This window comes from Mustela putorius, unplaced genomic scaffold (assembly GCF_011764305.1).
Source record: "Mustela putorius furo isolate JIRA1106 unplaced genomic scaffold, ASM1176430v1.1 tig00000095_pilon_pilon_pilon, whole genome shotgun sequence".
Classification (NCBI taxonomy): domain Eukaryota; kingdom Metazoa; phylum Chordata; class Mammalia; order Carnivora; family Mustelidae; genus Mustela; species Mustela putorius.
The window spans coordinates 1,819,717-1,835,470 of NW_025421280.1; positions in this window are offsets into that span (position 1 = coordinate 1,819,717).

The window sequence follows — 15,754 nt, forward strand, 5'->3', positions numbered from 1 at the left end:
ACTCCTTCCTGCTGGGACTCCAGATCTCTGTCAGTGAACACTTGCCCTTCAGAAGAAGGGAAAGACCTGAACATGGCACCTGTGAACTAGGGCAAGGAGGGGCTGGATTTGGTATAGCCATCAACAGTATCTTCTCCACCACAGGTGTTTCAGGCTTTTGGGAGAAGTATCTCATTGTCCTTGCCAGACTGAATGTCTCTTTCTGAAGGTAGCAATGGATGCTCCTAGGTTATATGGTGTTGATACAGATGACCCTAGGGCACTGGAGGCATAAGAAATAAATATTTGGTCTTTGTCCCTGGTTCCTGGCACACAGATCCTAAAATCCTTGGAATCTCCAGGGTGATGAGCATCTTTTATATGCTGATGAGATGATAGGTGGTTGGGACCCCTAAGTAGATGCAGGATGGGGGCTGGTCTCCAGAAAGACCAAGGCATGAGTGGAGGGTTGGAACTCTCAGCCATACCCACAACCTCCAGGGAGGGAAAGGGTTTGGAGACTGTGTTCAGTCACCAACAGTTTAATCAACCATGCCTACAGAACGGGACTTCCCTAAAAAGCCCTACATAATAGGGTTTGAAGAACCCCTCCCCCCATTGGTGAATACATCAAGATGATGGAGTGGTGGCACCTGGAGACGGCATGGAAGGTTTGAGCACACCCCACACTCCTATACCTTGCCTCACATACCTCTGCCATCTGGCTGTTACTGAGTTGTATTCTTTTTGATAAGCCAGTATTAGTCAATAAAGCACTTTTCTATGCTCTTAAAGTTGTTCTAGTGAGTTATCAAACTGAGGGGGGATTATGGGAACCCCTTGAATTTGCAGCCGGCCAGTGAGAAGCGCTGGTGAAAACCTGGGCCTCGTAACTGGCATCTGAGGGGAGGCAGGCTTGTGGGACCCTGCCGTAACTTGTGGGATCGGATGCTAACCCTAGGTACTTGGTGTCAGAGCGGACTTGGATCACAGGACACGCAGCTGGTATCGGGGAGGCGGGGAAGTGGTATTGGAAACAACACCGTGCATTTGGTGACGTGATGTGAATGAAAACAGCACAGAGCACTTCTCTTATCTCTGCTTGTCCAGCATCTTTTCCTTTTTGAAAAAGAAGATGTCCTTGTTGTTCCTGGCAGGTCTGGTCAATGCCAGAGTCTCTGAGAAGGAAAACTGACCCCAAATCACCAGTAAACGTCAGGGTCAGCCAAAAGAGCGTGATCATTTCCTAAAGGAGTCAGCCGGAGTCTCAGGCAAGGCTCAGAGAGTCCGGCGGGAGTCAGACGGGGAGAGCCTGGGTCAAACCTGTTTCTGCATCTTCATCACTGGGAAGCTGTGATTTAGGAATAATCCTGAAACCTGCCCCGTATCTAGACTAGCTCCTGGCATATATTCACTTCTCAGTAAATATGCGACTGCTAAGTGTCTTTCTGTTGTTCATCCTGGCAGGAGTTGAAGGCCTGGGCTAGAATCTTCACCCGATGACCTCCCACCCCACCCCCAACCCCTTTGTCTCCTTGCAAGTCACAGAGTTTTTCTAAGAACAAGTCAACCAAAAATAAAAATAGAGCCCAGATTTTGAGACGTTTGACAGATGTTTTCTTCTCTGTGCTGGTGAAGCATTTGAGATTCTGTTTTTGCATTTCTGCTCAGGACCAGCTAGTCTGGGGAGATGGAGGCTGACTTCAGCTCTGGGAGGCAGGTACAGAAGAGGCTTGCACACTCGGGCTCTGGAACCTGATGGCCCAGGTGCGAATCCCTATTTTGCATTTTCTAGCTGGGGACCTCTGGGCAGTTTGCTTAGCCTCCTTGAGCCTTAGTTTCTTCATCTATAAAACGGGATGATGACAAAGATGCCTGTCTCACAAGGAGATGGTGGAGAATTCAATGAGTCACTAAATATCCCTGGGCTGTCTGGCCACCCTCAGGTTGTGTGTTAGATCTGCGACCTTAAATACACCGCATGACCTTTGCCAGGTGTCTGGAGATCTGGCCTCAGGGATGTGCTAAGCGTTTGATGAGGTCGTGTGAGAAAAGACAGTGTGGCCCATGGCGTGTGCTGGGACAAAGGTGGGAGAGTGGTGACATCACCCCCCCCCCCCCGTGGGGGTCCCAGGGCAGCAGATCCACTTGCTCCCACTCTTACTTGAGCACAGCACCCAGGTCCCCGGTCCCATTCACTTCTTGTTCCTATCAGGCTTCCCGGGACTTGGCTCCGTGGTCACATGACAGCGTTCCATTAAAAATCTTTGCATCGCTGCAAGCAGTGAGAGCCGTTTGTTCTACGTTTGGGGGGTGTGGTGGGGGGCAGCCACTGATTTTTGAAAGGACAAGGAAACAAAGTGCTTTTATTCCCGTTGCATGACAAAACACTTCCAAGTCTCTGATGTCAAATCGTTTCCTCACTTTCTCCCTCAGCAATTTGCCAGAGACCCTGGCAATGAACCTCTCTCCCCGGCTAATTGTTCTCCTATTTGACTTGCATTTCAACTGTGGCTCCCGTCAAGAGGAAGCCCATTGATCTGGGAGCCTTTGTGTTTTTCTGGCTTAGAGCATGTGCTTTGGGTGAAGAGAGCAGAGTCCCAGTCCGTCAGGGGTTCCCCTTGGAGACTCGGAGGCAGAGAAGGAAATTCCCTGTGGACTGGCCCTTTGGGGGGAAGTGGGAGGAGCTGTTCTCTGGAGACTTTGCAGCTCCTCCTTCCCCTTCTCCCCACCCACTTGACCCTCCTTGTAGGAGAGATGGGCACTGTTTCCACTGCCAGAGAACCAGGAGACGGGAGAGGATGGCTTGAAGCCAGCCCTGGCTGTGTTCCCTTGGCCAAACCCCTTTCCCTCTCTGGTCTCCACATCTGTTAGAGAGTGATGAAAAAGCACCCAAAACTTGGAAAGTAGGAAAAAGGACAGGTCCCTTGAATGCCACACCAGCTCTGGGGGCCAAGAGGCCCGCCTTCAGGTTATCTAATTCTTAAGGGCACAGGCCAAATCTGGCTGCTGCCTGTTTTTGTAAATAAAGTTTATCAGTACACAGCCACACCCATTCATTTGCCTCTCGTCTCTGCCTCTCCCACTTTACAACCAGGCAGAGTCCGGTAGTTGCGACAGAGACCAGATGGCCCACAAAGCTGAAAATTTATTGTCTGTCCCTTTATAGAGGTTTACTGACCCCTGCTTTGGGGAATGGAGCGTTCTTTGATTTACTATTTACTACCGATTCGGGCCCAGACTCTGGAAAGTGTGATGCTAATTTGTGGAAGATTGATAACTTGCAAATGATTTCGGTCCAGTAGTCCTGAAAATGATTTCTGTCCAGTATAAAGGACACCCCCCAAAGTATACGATTTTATTGACCTGTAGGATATTCATCATTTCTGTGTCTAAGCCGACAATCTTATTCTAACATTCTTTCTTTCCTTTGCTGTATGGCCTTTGGTCTCTCTCTTAATCTTTTGAGCCGGCTTTCTCAGCCTGCTGGGTCCCCTATTAATAAATTAATAAATATTGTTTTTTAAGAGAGTAAAGAAATCCCTGCCATGTGCTTGTTTTCTCTTTGTGTGAGAGTTGTGATCTTAGCTTTTTGAAAATTGTTCTTTGACACACACAGTGAGTGCTCCTTGGACGAGACTGGTGGTTAACAAATGGTGTTCTAGGGAACCTCAGGTGTCTTCCGAAGTCCCTTAGGAGGACACTAACCCGTTAAGAGCAAAGAAGTCAGGGTCCCTTGCCTCCATACCAAACAGAGAAGCTCTGTTTATAAATCTACCTTATCTTACGAGATATCAAACATAACATTCCTTGAGAAAAAAAAAAAAGAACAAAACGTTTTGTTGCAAAAAAAGAGATATTGCAAGCAGCAGATCAGGTGATGAGGAAGTTTTCAAGTTCCTGGGAACTCCATGCTGAGCAGCAGGGGCCGGTGGCTGCGGGGGGCTGTGCATTCCTGGGCTGGGTCTGTAACAGGCCCCTGGACGGCCTGCGGCCAGCTGGAATGCCCTGTGTTTCTGCTCCTTCAGAGGAGAGAGAGAGAGGCCTCCAGAGAGCTGGCTTGAATACCAATAATTCCCCCAGGTCTTAACAAGGGGGAAAAAAAAGTGTGGCTTTCCTTCCTAATTGTTTTTCTTAAGAAAACCTATCTGGAGTTGCACAAAGCATGGTTTGTGAAGTCCAGTGATTGACAATTTCTCATGAGAACATTCTGGAAACCGGCAGAACTTCATGCCTGCTGGGGAGCTGTGGGGCTCACCAAGTACTGGGAGGGTGTATAGGACCCTGTGGGCCTGCTGGAAGAAGGGAGGGGTGGGAGGAGAGGAAACCCAGAGCACCCTGTGTGTGTGTGTTTCCCCTTTTATTTTGGGGCTTAATGATTAATTGCGGCTTTAGGGGAGGAGAGACCTGCACGACACAGTTCAGCTACTGCCTTTTTGGGAGCAGGCCTGCCTTCTCCCTGGCTGGGGCCTCCTGGGAGTGGGGCTTGGATGGGGTAAATTAGAGCAGCTCCTAGAATCTGAGCCATGCTTGTTGGTATTAGCTTGGATGAGCCCGTCATATGGGTCTTTCCATTCTTGCCAGATTGATTTTTTTAAAAAATTGAGGTAAAATTCACAAAACCAAAAACGAATGATTTTAAAATGCAGTTGTGTGGCAGTGAGCACATCCACAGTGATGGGAAATCATCCCCTCTACCTAGTTCCAGAACATTCCCTTGACCCTAAAAGTAAATACCCATGAAGCATTCCTGCCCCATTCTCCGGATCCTCCGGCCCCTGGTGTGTAATCTGCGTCCCCTGCCTACAGATTTATCTAGTCTGGATTGTTTCCTGCTAGTGGAATCCTACAGTGTGCACCCTTTTCAGTCTGGTTTCCTCCGAAGAACGATGTTCTGGAAGTTTCTCCACACTAGAGCATGAATCAGTATCTCATTGCTTTTTGATGACGGAGTGATATTGCATTGTATGGTTAGACCTCATTTTATCCATTCATCCGAAGATGGGCATTGACCTTTATTTCTACCTGTTGGTCATGGTGAGGAGAGCTGCCGTGTAACCCCCTGGGTCCCCGCAAGTGCCTGACTGCTCACACTGTGACAACCCCCACCACAGAGTCTCCCCCAGGTATTTCTGGGTGTCCCCGGGGGCGTTCCACATGACTGATGTTCTGTTCCAGGTGCCTGGTTGCAGGCTCTGCGGTCGGTGCCCTCTGTGGGCGGACAGCACCCCCCCAAAGCCCAGAGCCACCTCATCCCCCGCCCCACAAGCTCATCCTCAGAGGCCCTCTGTGCAAGGCGTGCATAGGGGGGTGGGACATGAGGACCGCCGCTTTCAGCACAAGATGGGGGCCTTACTTTCCTTCCTCCCCCTCAGCCTGCAGGTCTGTTTTCCTGGGCTGGTCACTTTCCCCAGCAAGGAATCTTCTGGTCTTGGAGCCCTAGATACAGGGCAACAGCTCATCCTGGTTTAACTCCGACTTTCATGGTGTTAACACTGAAAGTCCATCTTCCTGGGATTTCCCTTTCATCCCAGGCAAAGGGAGTCAGTTGGTCACCCAGATTTCAGCGCGGTTGGGGAGAGTCTCATCATTCAATGTGTTGAGTTTCACCTAATCCTCCTGTTTTGAATCTGATGGCAGAGCTTGGCCCTCCATTGTGCCCTAAGCCCCAAATCCCACGCCTATTTGCCCAAAGCCGGCTAGAGGCTAAACCTCCTTTCTTCTACTGGACTGGTTGGTTAGCTCCCTGGTTGGGGTTAGGGAAGGAACCTGGAGATCCAAACTCTCTTTTTAAAGACTTTTTTTTTTTTTTTTTTTTTAGCCACTCCTCTCGTGTTCAGCCCCACTAGCTTTCACGGCGCCCTAGCGTCTCCAATTCTCGATGTTTTCTGGGATCCTGCGGCCACAGATTGCCTTGCTTCGTGTAGTTATCCCTTTGGCTTTAGCTTTCTTGGTCGGGTGCATTCGTGAACACTCACCCACCTGCTTTTCAGCACCCCCACCTCCCCTTGCCCCCCCATTAAAAAAAGCCTTTTTTGGGTCTCCCTTGCTTGCGCTTCCCCTCTGCTTCCTCTTCCTTGCTGACTTATTTATGACTTAAAATTTTTTCCTTTATTCTCATGTTAGTGATTTTCTGAAAGGAGCAGAGTGAAACGTGTTTTGCTTTTTTTTTTTTTTTTTTTCTGACGTTTTTAACAGGAAGTCTCATTTCCTCAATATGTGAGGCCAGTTTGGGTTTCCATCTTGGCTCAGCCTCTCCGCTAAGTGGCCTTGGACAAGTGCATTGACCTCTCTGAGCTCCATTTCCTTTCAAGTCTGGGTCTCCTTCAGAACGAGAAGAGTGGAGTGGGATAATCACAGCAGGCCGGAGAACACATGGGCAGTGCGAAGCGTGGGCTGGGTGCTGGTGGCCAGCTCCGGGAGGGTGTCTGCAGGAGCAGGTTACAGCCCCATGTCTCCCAGGGTCTTAGACACATGTCCTTGACCCCGCGTCTCCTCTCCCCACCTCTGCCCCATAGAGGCTCAGAGCCCAAAGACGGTCTAAAGGGAACGTACTCATCCTGCCCCCTCTTTCACACTCATTTTTTTCTAGTTCTTCAAAGCAAAAAGCTTCCTCCTCCTTTTGCCAAGGGGGTCGCCAGCCCACCCCTTCCTCCAGAATCCTGGGCTGGGCTCGGCATGGACACCTGTCCTCAGCTTTCCAGCCCTACCTCTGTCCCACGCTTGTGTTACTGACCCCCTCAGAGCCCAAGTCCAAGCCATCTTCCCCCCAGCAAGCCTTTCTTCCGCAGAGACCGCCTCCCACACTTACAAGGCAGGGGTCCCAGGGCTAGGTGTTCATGTTCTCCAGCTGTTCCCCGACCCCCGGGTTGAGTCTCAGCTCTACACTTACCAGCTGGGCTGCTCTGGGCAAGTCACACACTTCCCTGAGACTCAGTTTCCTCGGAGTCCACCAGCGGCTAATGACAGCACCTGACAGTCACACGGAGGATGGCTTATTCCTGAGATGAAAGGATGTGGGAAAGGAAAGAACTCACAGTGGCCAGGGTATACGTGTAAATGTCCAGTGGAAGCTCGTGATGATTTCTGCCTCTGCCATGTTTTGACTTTGATTTAACTTAACTGGCTGGCTGTCTCTAGAGGTGGGGACTTGTCTTCTTCCCCTTTCTATGCTTTGCCGGCCGGCTCCGGTGTCCCAGGCGGTAGGAAAGTGTTGCATGAAGAACCTGACATCCCGCTTGGCCTTCCTTCCATCACGGGCACGGTAACTTGGGCAGGTCTCATCACTGCTCTGAGTCATTGTTTTTGGAGACAGATGGGAGAGAAATTCCTGCTGAGGCATGCAGAAAAGGAGCGAAAAGGAGACTGCAGATTTTAATGCGTGTTTCTCCCTCTTCTAGTGAGTTCATTCCCCACCAGTTCAGCCAGAGAGCCTTGTTATCTCAGGGTTGGATGAACTTTTTTCTCAAGTGGAGACATTTCAAAAGCATCAATGCCAAGGCCTGACCTCGGATACAGGACACTGGAATTTTGGAGGTTGAGGTCCAAAGGAGGTTTTTCAAAGCTCTTAGATGGTGGTGATGCTTCTGGCCCGTGGCCTTGACTGAATATGGAGGCTCTCCCCAATCCTCCTGTGGCTCCAGGAAGCCTCTTTGAGGTCCCCTCCTTTTTTTTTTTTTTAAGATTTTATTTGACAGAGAGAGAGAGAGATCACAATTAGGCAGAGAGGCAGGCAAAGAGAGGCGGGGAAGCAGGCTCCCTGCCAAACAGCAAGCCCAGTGCAGGGCTCAATCTAGGACCCTGAGATCATGACTTGAGGTGAAGGCAGAGGCTTAACCCACTGAGTCACCCAGGTGCCCCTCGGAGGCCCTTTTGTGCCGGGCAGAAGGGACTAGCTCCCTTTCCAGAGCTCATCCTTTGAGCTCTGCCTTGAGTTCCTTAATGGAAGCAGTACCCCTTCTTGTCCGAGACCCCTTGCATTGCTGAACATCAGTTCTGATGATGAGCGAGTTCTTCCTTTCATTGAGCCGAAGCCAGCCTCTGTGAAAGCCCATCCCTTGGTCTTTGTTGAGTGCGGCTCAGCCCAGCCCCAGGAAGCCACCATGCTCTGAGCTGCCCCTCATCTGAATGTCTCTGTCAGGGGTCACATGTCAGGGGCACTCGGAGAGTAGGACTCCAAAGGCAACCTCATGGATGTCAAATGGCCTTGGATCTAGAAGAGAGGCCTTCTTCTTCTCCAGTCTCAGCATTTAGTCTACTGCTCTCCAGATATGCCTCCACTAGAATTCTGTGGGCAACAAGTTCCAAATATACCGCAGTGAGTCGGAGTCGGCAGGGGAGGGTCCAGGGGAAGCTGTTTGTTTAATAGCTGCCCCAGACGGGGGTTCTGATCAGGAAGCATGAGAAATGTCTTCTGAGCTGATCTGATTAGCTAGCTCTGGCTATAGAAGGTTCTAGAGGACAGACTCTGAAATGGAAAAGGGCCTGCGCCTGCGTGGGGTTGGGGGTGAGAGAGTAGAAGGGGTGGGTGAGCGGGCAGAGGCAGAGGGATACGTGGATACGCCCGGATGGCCTCCCACCTGGGCCTGGGCCTCAGGCAGGGGGTCTCCCTGGGGCCATGTTGGTCTCTGGTTGTTGTACCAAAATCCTTTGCTCCTTCTTTGCCCAAAGGGGTCCTTCCCTTTCATCCTCAGTTCTCAGGAAGATGAAGGAAACAGCAAAGACCATTTATGCCTCACTCATGCCTACAGAGTTCTGTTCTCTGAGAAAAGATTCACTATTTTAGGGGTCAGTTCCCTGTTTTTGTTTTTTGTTTTTTTTTTTCTCAACTCTTGGAATAAGAACATTAGTTTTAATTAAACAATCCAGTTATTTTTTATTTTTTATTTTTCCATGGCTGCCATAACAACATACTACAGACTGGGCAACTTCAACTATACAAACTTAGTTCTCACAGCTGTGGAGGCTCAGAGCCTGTGGTGAAGGTGTCAGCAGGTTGGGTGTCTCCTTAGGACTCCCTCTGGCTGTGTCTTCACGTGGCCTTTCCTTGGTGTTCATGTGTCTCTCATATCTCTGTGTCCAAATTTCCTCTTTTTTTTTTTTTTTAAGACTTATTTATTGGTTTGAGAGAGAGAGCACAAGCAGAAGGGGCAGAGGAAGAGGGAAAGAGAGAATCTTAAGCAGATTCCATGCTGAGCATGGAACCCGATGCAGGGCTTGATCTCACCACCCTGAAAGCATGACCTGAGGGGAAGCCAAGAGTCAGAGACTCCTCGAGTCTTCTCTTCCTGTAGGATACCAGTTGTTTTGGATTAGGGCTACCCTAAGGGCCTCATTTCAATGTCATCATCTCCTTTAAGGCCACCTCGAAATATAGCACATTCTGAGGTTAGGGGGCTCAGACTCCCACATAACAATTTGTGGGGACACAGCTTGGCCCATCTAATTCTTCTCAGGCTTGTTAGTTCGGTGGCTGACTACAGTGTGTGAAAGAGGCCTGGGGGGTACTTGTTCCACAGACTGGGGAGGAAGCAGAGAAACCACGGCTAGAAAACACGACCACATCAGGTCCCTCACTGTGGTTTCCCGCCCCTTCTGCTAGCCTGTTTTCAGTTCCCCAGACCCTTACTTTCTATGCATTGCTGACAGTATCCCATTCCCACTTCAAGGATATGTTCTCTTCTCTTTCTTCAGCTGTTTTTAAGAACTTTCTTCAGCTCCTTTCATCCTCTCAATCTGAATTCTTCCGCTCATCTGTTTTGGCTTCTGGGTGTCAAGGTAGAATAGAAGTCCAGGGGGTGCAGCTGTCTGATTGGAAAACCTATGGAGTGGCCATTTATTTTCTCCTAAGGGCCCCAGATACCGAATCTTCTATGTCTTTGCTTTTGGCTCAGTCAGCTTCCCTGGAGAAGAAGCCTGATTATCTGCATAGGTGCTGTGTGTGTGTGTGTGTGTGCGCGCGCGCACAGGCACACACTCACGTGTTGGGGGTGGGTATGGGATGCGGCTGAGCTAGACAGCAGGCATTCCGGAACTGAGTTGGTGGAAAAGGACTGAGCCTCCCTCTTCAGTGGGCAGACATTTCCCAGCTCCCTGTTTTCAGTACAGCTGCTCATTCTCAGCCTTAGTGGGTCTGATGGCCCCCAAGCCAGAGTCTCTGGCGTAGCTTCCCTTGAGATCGGACTTCCCATTGGCAGGTGCACATCTGGGCACTTGCCTGGCGATGCGGGCCTGGGGAGGGGAGTGGGGCCCTAAGCATGCACCCACTTTCAACCCACCCTCCTGTTTCAGCACCATCCCACCTGCCTGCCTCCACAGGTACCTGTTGCTTCCCCTTCTTGAACCTTCCAAGACTCTACAGCGCATCCTCTCTGCTTCTTATTGGCGTCCCTCCTGCCGGGATTTAGCAGAGGAGAAAGCTGAGATCGTATCCATTGTCACTTGTCTGTCCGTTCTCTCTCCTCCTACACTGGGTCAATGTTTCCATTTGCTGATGTTCCCTTTCCTCTTTACTTTCTTCCTAATCATAGCTTTGTCCTTCCTTTATCCTACTTCTTGTGAGTTTGGGGGCCTGGGCAAAGTCCAACACCTGCATGATTAGCAGGAAGTCAACCTCCCCTCTAAGCCTGAGGCTCCTCATCTGTACAATGGGGCTAGTAATAGTTTCTTGCTCAGAGCTGGTGGGAATTAAGTGAGGTAGTGCCGATAGAATGCTGAGTGTGCGATCTGACAATGATATCCAGTAAATACTAGGAAAGTAAATAAAATTATCGACCTTATCCAAGAGCCTTTGGAAATCCCTAGAAACAACGGGGTAGTTAGAATTGTAGCAAAGAGCATTTAGCTTAACATTCTGTCTGCTAGCCTTTGGTGCTTTCCTTTTCCTCCTGTTACTGAAAAAAGAAGCAAAACTTGACAGTGACCCACAAAAAGAGGTCAGCTAGAGCGATGCTCCTGAAACTTTGCTGTGCACACCAGTCCCTGGGGCTCTTATTAAAATGCTGATTCTGACTCCCATACTCAGGGGTGGCCTGGGAATATGCATTGCTGTTGGTCCTGCTGGTCTGAGGACTGCGCTTTGAGTAGCAAGACCCCGAATGATAGAAACGGACCCAGTTGGCCAATGAGGATGCCCTCCTGGGGCTCATTTGGGTGGGGGCTTTTCTCCTTCAGGACCAAAACCCTGGGGGATAGAGTGGGTTCCTCTAAATGGCCACAAGATGTCATAATGTCATTATACGAATTCTCCCAGAAAGGTTCAAGTCTGGGTGTCAAATTACATCCCTTAAAGCAGGAAATGGAAAGTGGCAGTTATCCAATCAGAGCTGCTCAGGGACAAGCCCCACTTAACCTCTCCTCTGGGTCCAGGACAGATGTCAGGCAAATAGCAGAATTTCTGTCTTACCCACCTTCTTCCACTCATCTGGTTCTTAGTGTCACAAGAGAGTCACATGGGCACTAGGAATGAGATCTGTCTGGACGGGATGCCGGTCTTCTTAGAAATAGAAAGAGTAGTATTTCTACAGGGTGGTTTTCCCAGAATCACAGTTTGGAGGAATGCTTTGCACATATAACGCTCTTTCTGAACAAATCAGTTGGGGACCTGCTTCATGCTGCATCCCCATCAGGAGACTTCAAGAAGTCCATTAGCATGTCAAAGGCTCTGATAAGATCTGCAGTGAACCACCACCTTATCAGTTATTCTTGGGCTATCAAACATCCTCAGAGGAGTCAGTACTCCCCCTTCCATGAATGCTAGTAAAACCCGTAAGGCCCCAACCCCAGGACTGCACATTTCATATTGGAAATGGAGGTTGACTTAGGACGTTTTGGCTGCTAGGCAAGGTAGCGAAGAGGGATGGGTATGGGGTCACCTGGCTAGAATCATTAGCAACCTCAGAAGATGGTTTCAGAAGAACCAGCAGGGCAACTAAGTCAGCTCTACCATGATTATGTCCTTCTGTACTTTCTTCTTCATAGGAGAGCCATCTGTGTTTTTTTAATCTCCGCAGCCGTTAGGTGGAACCCCATGAGCTCGCCAGCAATCTCATGTGCTTTCCCCTAGACCCGGGGTTGGTGCTCTGCACCCCACTGCTTCTGCGAATCACTTTGTATTGGGATCCCGCTGCCCTGGGATCCAGCCGCCCTCATTCGTTCGCGTGCTATCTGATTGTTTTCACGCTATCACAGCGGAGTTGTGAAGTTGCCTCACAGGCCCTCTGTCTAGCAGAGCATCACCTCTCCAGCTTTTTGTGGAGAAAGTTGTTGGCCCCAGTGGAAGTGGTAGCTTCTGGGAGAGAACCCACAGATGAGTCATTTTTGCACCTTCCCCGTTCCCCACCCCTCTTGCTGCACCCTGTAGATAGTAGGTGCTTAATAAATACTGGATATGGAAAATAGCAGCGAGCCTCCTTTCTGGAGAAGGATGATACCTGATCCTTCATCTTCTTCTCTAGTCCCTTGGCTTCTGTATTGTGACTCCCTCTCAGACACCTGGCTGGCCAGCTCCCGCTGCTGTCGGCGAAGGCAGCTTTCTCTTTTTTGAGGGGAAAAAAAAAATCCTTCAGGAAGTCTTGAGGGCGTTTGGACATCAATCAGCTAGCTCTTAGGGCTGTGTGGACGAGGATGTATAAGTGAAGCAAACATATGGATTATATTTCCATCAAAATACCCAGAGGCTCCGAAATTAAGTGGGAAAGGGCTTCACAGGGTCACTTCATTGCTCAGTCATCTCCAAAACTGTTTGGGAAAAGTTTGATATGTTTGATAAACCTCTAGCACCGTGTGGAAGTAACCTTTCTCTCCCCAGACTATGGAGTGGGCTCACAGCGGGAGGGGTAAGGTCTACCAAATGGAACTACTCATTTGAAAGGCCTTCTGAGTCTGTCTCAGTTAATGATTGGCAGCTGCATATGGGGTTATATCTGGGGGTCATATTTTCTCAGTCCACCTTAGAGGGGCACAATGGAAGCAAAGGTATAACTCGCCAAGAGGACATTTTTATTTCCTTTCCGATATGTGCCTGGTGTCATTTAAAAAAAAGAAAAAACTAACTGAAAAAAATACGATTACCCTCCATACATGTTCATTGTCAGGAAAATGAGAAGAGACAGATGAGCATGAAGGAGAAAGTAACAACTGGTCTGGTGTCATTTTACGGTGATGTGATGGCCAAATGGTCCTATGCTTAGATATCCGAGCAGAGTGCCAAGGGAAAGCAGAGTTGCAGGAAAAATCGTGAAGAAGCACGATCTGGCTTTCGATACGAGATACCGTTGAAGGTTGAGAAGACACGAGCGCATTTTCATGGGGTTGAGGAGCTAGGAGGGTGGGAGCCTCATTTTATTTTTTATTTTTTTTTTAAAGATTTTATTTATTTATTTGACAGAGAGAAATCACAAGTAGATGGAGAGGCAGGCAGAGAGAGGGGGGGGGGGGAAGCAGGCTCCCTGCTGAGCAGAGAGCCCGATACGGGACTCGATCCCAGGACCCTGAGATCATGACCTGAGCCGAAGGCAGCAGCTTAACCCGCTGAGCCACCCAGGCACCCGGGAGCCTCGTTTTAATCCCTTTTTTCAGTCCCTTGAGTTGGTAATCCAGCAGATTCTGCCCACAGCCCCAAACCCTTGTGCCATGAAACCACAGGGGAAAACTAGAATTTGACTCTGACTACCAGGAAAACATGAATGACTCTAACTTTTTTGCGGGCCTGTTAGACTTTTAAAATAGTTGGGGGTTTTGGCAGCATTCTGGAAGGGACAGGGCTGCTGGCTGAACAGGGTCATTGACTGCCTTGACCAGTGAAAGTCTCACCCGTTCCAGGAAACACAGGTAGGGGCTGACTTGACCCACAGCTGTGTACCCCTGTTATTTTTTGGTGCACCTGGAAGACCGCCGCCCCGAATATTTACCTCCACTTAGTCTCAGTCTGTTTTCCCCTTGTTTTCTCCTCACATGGGGACAAGAATCTCAGATAATTCCTTTCTTTGCCTCCCTTGCTGCTATGGAGGCTGGCTACAGCGGTCCAGCCTGTGCTTCGTGAGAATGTGCTGGGTGGGGCCTCGGGGAAATCTTCCTCTCTCCTGCACACAGGTGACTGATGATGACTTTTTCTGATGAACTGGTTCCTGGCTTGGGCATGGCTGAGCCCCCCAGAGCTGAGGCAGCCATCTCGTGTCACAAGGCCAGGAGAATGACAGAGGTTGGCCCTGAAATCATTAAAATCCATTTCAGCAGCTGTCTACCTCCAGTCTTTCTGTTATGTGAGAAAATAACCCCCTCTCTGTTTAAGCCAGTGGGAATCCAGTTTTCTATCATTTGCAGCCAAATGGCCTTTCAGCAGATGCATGGCACAACCCACTCAGCTGGGCACCGACCACATCACGGCCACAGTATAGAAGCTTTGTTGTGGCAAAAATAAACTGTGCACCATGTTGCAAATTTGGTGGTTGTGTCTGGGTCTCAGCAAGGAACTGATGATATGCTCAAACAAGTTAATTGAAGAGAATTTAATAAAAGGACCGTTTACCAAGGCATCTAGAGGGTTTAGGGAAACATTAGGAGCTTGGTCATTGCCCTCAAGCTGGGTCTCCCTCGTTCCCCAGCCTTTCCCTCCTTCCACCCTCCAGTGTCACGACAGCACTCACAGGAAGCCAGAGGGCAACGGAGCCTGTGGATACACTCTGTAAGTGGCAGCCTTCCAGGACAGGAGGGGGGCAGGTAGATCTAGAGGGGCAAATGGGAGGTCTCCAGCTCAGAAGCCCCGTAGTGAAGGGTCTGAGGTGTTCCAAGGAGCTAGGCTCCATCCGTGGAGAACCCCTGCTCTGCACCCCAAAGCTCCCCTTAACCTTCGAGGGCTCTCTGATCTAGGTCTTCTTTCCAAAAAGAAGTGGTCTCGGGTTTCTGGGCCGTGGCCCACAGCTAGACCTTCAGCTATCACTGGTCTCTGGGTTTGGGAGGCCCTTCGTACAAGCTGGGCATTTCTGGAGCCCCTGTGGGGCTGGCTCCCAACACAATTCAGAATGTTAATTGTGCACTAGGAGTCTCCATGGAATGTTCTGGAATCAGATTGGTTTTTAAAGAGCTGTCCCTATTTAAATGTCCTCAGGGGCTCAGATCAACCTGGTTACACAGAAAGTTTTAGAAGACAAGAAAGGAAGGAGATCTCCTGACCCTGAATCAGGTCCCCTGGCCACAGCTCGGCCTTCATGTTCTCATTCTATCCATATGACAGGACACACCCGGACTGCACCCAAGGTGGGAGGAAGACTTACACGGGCAAGCTCGAGGTGGCCTGATGCCCGCTGTGTTCTCCTCCTTCTCACGGGGTGGAGATTTCGAATCTCCGCCTTACCAGGCAGTCACTGCAGCCTCCCTTTATTATCCAGGAGACGTGGAGACGTGGAGAGGTCCAGGGGCTTGCTGGTAGAAGTCCTCCACAGCACCTCCAGGGTGAAAGCCTGGGTCTCCTGATGCCAAAGCCTATCTTCTTAGCCAGTCGGGGATCCTGTCTCCTGAGGAGACTCTCTGCTTTCCAGGGGGGGTGCCTCCTTTGGGTTTTTCCTGGCCTGAACTGATGTTAACTTGGCTCCCAAAGGACTCAGCCGAAATCACAGAAGAGAATAGTTTTTCAGAGCACTTGGACTCAGGCCCGCCCAAGTGAGCTCTTCGGAGCTTCTATCCTAAGTTTTCCCACCTACAAAATGGAGCTATAACCCTCTTGTGTTGGATTTCCCTCCTGGAGCCCGTCTCGGGGAAAGGATATGAGCGCCGAGTA